Source organism: Diabrotica virgifera, chromosome 1, assembly GCF_917563875.1.
Source record: "Diabrotica virgifera virgifera chromosome 1, PGI_DIABVI_V3a".
Classification (NCBI taxonomy): Eukaryota; Metazoa; Arthropoda; class Insecta; order Coleoptera; family Chrysomelidae; genus Diabrotica; species Diabrotica virgifera.
In genome coordinates, this window is record NC_065443.1 from 299,746,115 (window position 1) to 299,754,856 (window position 8,742).

General features: G+C 30.9%; 1 protein-coding gene across 2 annotated transcripts in view; it reads left to right on the forward strand.

Moving 5' to 3' along the window:
• The window catches only part of LOC114329400 (protein sprouty), a 467,319-nt gene that overhangs the window by 440,658 nt on the left and 17,919 nt on the right, over positions 1-8,742 (forward strand). The gene's annotated exons all lie outside the window — the stretch shown is intronic.

Sequence of the window (8,742 nt, forward strand, 5' to 3'; positions counted from 1 at the left end):
TTATAAATCCTCTCCAATTTATATCGTTAAAGCCGTTTTTGTTTTTCTTTTTTGTTTTCAATGCAATTCTGTACAATTTTTAATAATTGTTTTGTGTATTTTTACTTGAATCGCATGCTTTCAAACTTTGGATCTCAAACTAAGAACTGCTTTTTCTTAGTTTAATCATCTTAGTCTTTTCTCCCATATGAAGGGTCCAGGGGAAAACATGATAAGCGCCAATTTATTAATTTTGAGGTTTTACAAAATTATACTATGTACGTCTAACTGGTCCTTACAAAATGTATAATTTCTGCTGGAAAATAAGCTGTTAAATACCACGATATTGCCTATTAAAAATATCCATACAGGGGAATAACTTGATATTTTATTCACCAGCCGTCTAGGAAAATAACTTGACAAGTCCATTTGATTGCGTCAACGTTAACGTTCATGTTTTATACATGTCTTCATCTTCTGAGTATTTTTCACAACCCCCCGCCCTTCACATATTTATAATTTTTTATATTCGAGTGTATTTTGAAAATAATGTTTTTAGTTTGTTATCAATTTCAACTATGAATATCATTTTCATCATTATTATTTACATCAATTTTCATATTAAAATATTTCTGGTTTCCAAAGTTTAGTATTTATTTCATATCCTATTATCATTAGTAAACCTAGAAACCATAATTATTACATATTAGTATTGAAGTTTTCATATTACTATGTGTCATATATCACTACGTTATGAAGCGTTTTCTCGCTCTCCTGTAAAATTAGCAAAATGGCATTTATCATGTTTTTCCCCTGGACCCTTAATATGTATAGGTTCTTGTGATAGTGTCCATATTTATACACCGTTTGTCAATACTAGAAAGGGAAAATATAGTCCTGGAAAAATTTTTATTAGCTATTTTTATATGTACATTGTATATTTTAACGAATTTATTACAGCAGTCGGAGTTTCTCGCGTCCTAGCTTCCAACGCTTGCGATCGTTCCAGTCATCTGCTTGTAGACCTTCCCTGTGGTCTTCTCTTTTTCCTGCGGTTTTGTGTAGATCCACTTAGTCCACAGAAAGCCACTGCGCATCCGCTAGGAAAAATATTCCGATTCGGATTTTTTCCACAATCTTACTCAAAAAGGACCCCTTTTAACAAATTTGCATGTTGCCAGGACCAAAAGTGGGTCAAAAATTTTTTAAACGTTTTTTTTTGTTTTTTTCCTATTAATTATTTTTTTGTATAGAACAAAGTTTTTTTAGATTTTTTGGATCATTCCAAACAGAAAAGGTCTTTAGTGACATTTCTCTAATGTTGATAGTTTTTGACATATAAGCGATTAAAAATTGAAAAATTGCGAAATCGGCCATTTTTAACCTTCAAAAACTATGTGAAAAACTTAAAATTTGAATGTTGCCAAGGTAGGTAGATATTCTTTAAACATCGATTGATGAAATCCCGAAAAGTTTTTTTGCAATACAGTATTCAAAACTCCTTTGTTTTTTAATTTCTACACCGTTGCATGTGTATACAGTATGATGCAAATGAAAGGAATAAATTCGTTACTTCGTAAACCGGCGACTTTAAGGAAAAAACCCGAAACAGGTCGATTTTTATTTTTAAGTTATGATATTGTGGCATATATAGTATACTAGTGACGTCATCCGTCTGGGCGTGATGACGTAATCGATGATTTTTTTAAATGAGAATAGGGGTCGTTTGGTAGCTCATTTGAAAGTTTCTTCAATTCTCTATTCAGTAATGTAAACATTTACATAATTATTTATACAGAGTGTCCAAAAATTTTTTATTAAATTAAATTATTTGACAAAAAAGAAGTAGAAGGACACCTGTATAAATAATTATATCAATGTTTATGTTACTGAATAGAGAATTGAAGAACCTTTCAAATGAGCTAGCACACGACCCCTATTCTCATTTAAAAAAATCATCGATTACGTCATCACGCCCAGATGGATGACGTCACTAGTATACCATGTATGCCACAATATCATAACTTAAAAATAAAAATCGACCTGTTTCGGGATTTTTTCTTAGAGTAGCCGGTTTACGAAATAACGAATTTATTCCTTTCATTAGCACCATACTGTCGGTGGAAAATAGTGTCGCGCACGCTTGATTAGCAATTAAAAAACAAAGGAGTTTTTAATATTGTATTGCAAAAAACTCTTCGGGATTTCATCAATCTATGTTTAAAGAATATCTACCTACCTTGACAACATTCAAATTGTAAGTTTTTCACATAGTTTTTGAAGGTTAAAAATGGCCAATTTCGCAATTTTTCAATTTTTAATCGCTTATGTCAAAACCTATTAACTTTAGAGAAAAATCACTAAAGACCTTTTCTGTTTGGAATGATCAAAAAAATCGAAAAAAACTTTGTTCCATGCAAAAAAAATAATTTTAGGAAAAAACAAAAAAAAAACGTTTAAAAAATTTTTGACCCACTTTTGGTCCTGGCAACATGCAAATTTGTTAAAAGGGGTCCTTTTTGAGTAAGATTGTGCAAAAAATCCGAATCGGAATATTTTTCCTAGCGGATGCGCAGTGGTTTTCTGGACTAACTGTAACATTTCAGCCTTTTGCATTCTATTGTTTCCGGGAAGTCAGTGTTTATGCCCATAGGCTCTCTTATTTAAGTATTCCGTACTCTATCTCTTCTAGTGATTTGGTAACATCTAAGAAAACAATTTTATTAATCTTCATTGCTTTTAAGTTCATGCTTCTTTTTTATTTATTACTCAAAGCTCTGAACCGTACGCAGTAATACTTTCTCTGATACTTTTGTATATCCTAATTTTTGTGTTTCGAGTGATGTGGTTAAGAGTATTTAACGACGTTCTACACCTTCGGCAAAGAATTAAGGATTTGCATGAAATTTTAGTATGTTATAGTTTACTTCAAAAAACTAAGACTTGATTTTTTAAAAATTGTTTTACCGTGACGTTTATTTACTATTAAGGTTCAAAGTTAAGTTTTAACATGGGCTCTTATGGGAATTCTTAAAAAGTGAATAACTTTTGACCCAAATTTACGATTTTTAATTATTTGTGCTTAAATTAAAGGTTTTTTTGTAAGGAATAACATACTAAAAAATGAGAATTGTTTACCGTACCATTATTAAATAAAAGTGAAAATACTGTTTCGAAAATAATGTTTCGCTCTTAAAAAGTTAATAACTTTTGACCCAAATTTACGATTCCTAATTATTTGTGCTTAAATTAAAGGTTTTTTGTAAGGAATAACATATTAAAAAATGAGGATTGTTTACCGTACCATTATTAAATAAAAGTGAAAATACTGTTTCGAAATCATGTTTCGCTCTTAAAAAGTTAATAACTTTTGACTCAAATTTACGATTTTTAATTATTTGTGCTTAAATTAAAGGTTTTTTTGCAAGGAATAACATATTACAAAATGAGGATTGTTTACCGTACCATTATTAAATAAAAGTGAAAATACTGTTTCGGAAATACTGTTTCGCTTGGATATAAGTTTCCCCCCTTTCCTCTGAGAGGCATACCCCGCAACGAAGGTGTAGAACGTCGTTAAGAGTTATTCAGTTGACGTATTGCTGAATTACCTTGACCAATTCAAGTAGCTATATCTTTTGTATTCCGTCCATCGTTTGTAATGCTTACACCGCAATGTCTTCGATTTGTGTGTCTTTTAGTTCTAAGTGCCTTCCTTCACCTCCCACTACTACATATCGTTTTTGATGGATTAGTTGTTAAACCCCACTTCGTATATTCTGCATCTATTTTTCGCAGCATGTAGTGGATACCACCTTTTCTGCAAGTATTGCTTGGTCGTCCCAGAATGCAAACTGTACAGTTTATTATTTCCAATTTTAACACCCGTAGATTCTCATTTTCATTTCCAAATAGCCTAAAATCCCTCCAAATAAATCTTAAAGTACGTAGGTACAATGCAGCAGCCTTGGCGAAGTCCTTTGGTCACCTTTGTCTTTTTTGTCACTTTTTGTCCAACTGTTATTGAACTATGTTTGTTTGTATGTATGCATGTATGTTTGTATATTTAAGATACATTATTAATATACAGAAACCAATAGAATTAGACCAGTGCGGATCTGTAAAAATATTAGTACATTTGGACGTTGAGAGGTGACTCAAATTTTTTTGCAGAAATTGCTTGAAAATAACTGAAATAATAATATTTGAGTTATCCTCCCTCTCAAAAAGGTCCGGAACATTGTTTAAATAATCAAAATGTCAAAAAATGAACGAAAAATTCGATTTTTTTCTTCGTCTTTTGATTATAACTTTAAAAGTATTCATTTCCGAGAAAAGTTGTACTGACATAAAAGTTGCATAATTAAATTTCCCACAATATAGAACTGATTAAAAATTTAAAAAATAGTAACCCTTGTTGCAAAATAGCAATAATTGCGAAAAAACTATACAAAAACAAGTATTCGCATTTTACGTTTTTTCAACCATTTATGCTACACTTAGGACCTTCATATTTCCCCCAGAAAAAAGTTATGATACAGTAAAACAATACTGTAAATTTCATTAAGATCGGTTCAATAGATTTTCCAAAATAAATTTTGCAATCCAGCATTCGCAAAAAAAATTCGTTTTTTTAAATTAAGCAGAGAGCAAGTCAGGACTGAAAATAAAGCAGAGAGCAAGTTGAAATTTTTTTTGCATAATAAACATTAATTATTGGTGCTACGCGCAGGACAGCGGATAGTTTGCTCTGATTGGGCATTTCAATGACCTTTGATAATGATTGATACATTTTAATTTTTATTACATTTCGATATAAATAAATAAATTTGTTTATTGCAAAATAAAAACACATACTCTATCCTTTGAAATAACACTTTTTTAGCAAAAACTTTCTTTGTTCATATATTTTAACTTAGAGAATAAAAGTTTATTATTTTTAAACATATGCAATTGTTTAAACAATATTTCACAAACAATAATAAAATTAGTTTGATTTTTGTGGAATTAAAATATTAAAATACAACAAAATGTAGAGTAAGAAAATAATATATTAAATAAAGATTAGAAGAAATTTTGATGGAAATCAACTTGTGTGAATCGAACACCGCTGTCCTGCACGCAGCACCAAAAATTAATGTTTATTTAAAAAATTTCCTGACGCCGTGGTAATTATTCGATTTTAATTTTGCAAATTGCAAATAAAAGCTATAGTACACTTCTATATGCAAAAAAAAATTCAACTTACTATCTGCTTTATTTTCAGTCCTGCAACATTTTTAAAAAATGAATTTTTTTTGCAAAAGCTGGATTTCAAAATTTATTTTGCAAAATCTATTAAACCGATCTTAAAGAAATTTACAGTGTTGTTTTACTATATCATAAAGTTTTTCTGGGTAAAATATGAAGGTCCTAAGTGTAGCATAAATGGTTGAAAAACGTAAAATGCGAATACTTGTTTTTGTATGGTTTTTTTCGCAAGTATTGCTATTTTGCAACAAGGGTGACTATTTTTTAAATTTTTAACCAATCCTATATCATAGTAAATTTAATTACGCAACTTTTATGTTAGTACAACTTTTCTCAGAAATGAACAGTTTTAAAGTTATATTCAAAAAACCAATAAAAAAATCGAATTTTTCCTTCATATTTTGACATTTTGATTATTTAAACAATGTTCCGGACCATTTTGAGTGGGAGGATAACTCAAATATTATTATTTGAGTTATTTTTAAGCAATATCTGCAAAAAAATTTGAGTCACCTCTCAACGTCCATCTCAAAACAGATGAGCCCTGGACTAAATGTTAAATACAGAAAAAAACTAGCATAAGCATCCCACAAGACTGGCAAAAAATAGCAAGAAAAATCATAAATATTTAAATTGTAATTCTAAAAATAAAATATAATATTGACATAATACATTACCACGAATACACAAAATATAGCATTTGTTTCATCATACTAAGTTGATAGAATATTTCCCATCAAATCAGAAAAAATACCATTTAGACAGAAATACAAAAGGAAAATTTACATTGGTCAAACGTGCTTACGTGCATACAAACACGTACAACGTACAAAGGCTATTTGCAACTTTTGTTTGAAAATATTAAACTATCAATCGCCTATTTCCGAGTAGGTACCTCATAATAAATTCGAAGTAGGTACGTACCTACACCAATAATTGGACTCCTTCACGAAAACTTTAAAGGAATAATTTTCAAATAGATCACTTGATAATAATATAATTGATAAAATGTATGTACAATGTACATACAACTCATGCTGATTCTACTTCCTGTCCAAATATAACAACCGAACACAGACGAGAAAATCCTTTTAAATGGCGTACTTGCATTTTTCACATAATTTTCTGACATTTAAAGGTAGGTACTCACTCTTTGTATTGTTTTTCCGCGAATCTGGGCCCGGAGAGTACTGGACAAACAAACCCCGTACCTGTTCGCCATCTGTGGTGTAAAGGATACAGTGGAGTCTGTGTTCTGGTGGTAGACGTGGACTAAATCGTTACTTTCAGTGATTCGGTTCCTTGGGAACCGATTCATTTAATGTGTTCAACCGCTTTATAGATTCCTCATGTTTTTTGAAGGTGTTGAAACGTGAAACAAACGTTAAAATAATATTTTTAATTATCAATATAGAATAGCAGCCAGGGGTGTTGATAATGCACTTTTATTTACGTTTTTTTATTGTACGGTTACAGTAATTGCGTATGTTATTTTCTTACCAATATCTTTTCTAAAAGAAAATTTTGAAGAAAAATCTAGAAATACTTAAAGAGCAAAGACAGTAGGGATAGATTATTGAAGAATAAAAAGGTGTAGGACATGAATAGAATATCTAGGCACTAAAAGTTTTTAAAGCTTCAACTTCCATAAAATGTACATATGTGACTCAAGTTATTCCATTTTTTAAAGCAATTGAAAAATTACTGTTATCTGTTCCTACGATCGAACATACTACATTTTTTTGCGCAGTGATCTTAGCACTATGACATATTTCAAATAACAGACGATGACTGGTTACAGCACAGTAGAATAAGTTTGATAGATCACACGGATCAATCCGTAACAGATGACAATTGAGTTGTTGCAACAGCTGAAAAAACAACTAAATATATTTGGTCTTCAGTTAGTTTCTAAAGTTTTGTTTTGCCAACTGTTCCAAAAATTTTCTTGCTCGAGGTAGTGTTTCAATTATTTTATTAATATTACATATAATATTGTGATCATTTTCAGTGATAAACTTTTTATAGAAGTGTGTTCCCTTAAATTTCAGAAGTGTTTTAATAATTATTGTTTCAAAAAAGGGTTTCACTGTAATAGATAACTATTCAGCTCTGTTGTTACTGAACCTAATGTTCATTAAGTCATTATAATAATGTCTTAGTTTATTTTTTCTGTAAAACTTTGACTTTTTTTTTCTAATCGATGTTGAGCGATATAATAAAGGCTTTGCAGCGTCAATAGCCTTTCTAGAGCTATTTCATAACGTTTTTTTGTCATGTGGTTAAACTGGAGCGCTAATATATGATTCTTGTCTGATAAAAGTTAAAAAACAAAAATAGTATCACCATGAACTATTTATTAGCAGTACAAATTACACAAGTAGTAATCGCAGCAGCATTTGAGAGGCACGCACACTGAGTAGAACTGCGAGGATAATTAGGAAGTTCTGGCACATAATTCGAAACGGAAACTGACCATCTAAAGCCCCTTTTTAGAATCGCTTATTGTACGTTGGTGCAATGTACATTTATTTGGACAGACTGCGATAGAGATTGGGTCGACTGCGACCTGTGACACGCACTACACAAACAATGAAAGAAATATAAACATCTAGGCTTGGATCCCGCGTATACCAAAAAACGTTTATTCATAGCAAGCTGAAAATTTGTTAATAGCTTAACGGTGTCTAATCGGACAAACTTTGATGTACATGAACACTGGAACAGGGGAAGTTTTAATTGTGGAATAGGTTATAGGTTTCGAACTTCAGACTACGAAAACGTCCCATATATTTTGTCGGACAGAACGTCCAATTTATTTGTTACCCTTTCATTAAACTCTCGTGCAAAAATCAGATTGCTATTTACCACCAATATAATTCTTGGCATTTGACATGTTCTACCTGTCGGACATTAAAATGCCCAACATATTTGTCGGACAAACATTTTGTCATATATTATACCTATAAAGTTTGCTATTGAATAAACTTAAAATCAACCTGCTAGTTTTCACAATCATAAACATGTCAGGATGACACGTTCCACAATTAAAATTTCCCATGTTCCAATGTTCCCATACATCAAAGTTTGTCCGACTAGACACCGTTAAGCTATCAACAAATTTTCAGCTTGCTATTAATCAACTTTTTTTTGGTAGGCGGGATCCAGGCCTAATCTAGATGATGTGGTTTATCTAGCCTACCAGTGCCGTTTTAAAAAACAAATTTATTAGACAAGAACTGTATTCCAATACATTTTACACCGTATAATTAGTGTTTTAAAAATATTCTCACACATATTCCAGCAATACATTCATAACAGCAATTCTGCTTTCTCTAACCATATTCTTTCAACAATCCACTCCAATTCTCAATTCTGATAGTCTTATCTCTTACCTAAACTGATTGTTTTATTTGGTAAAACAAATTTCTTTTCATCAAAACTTTTCATCGATTGTCATTTGTTTCGAGTTTCTGTCATAATATAATCTGTATACAGTGCGTCCATAAAGTA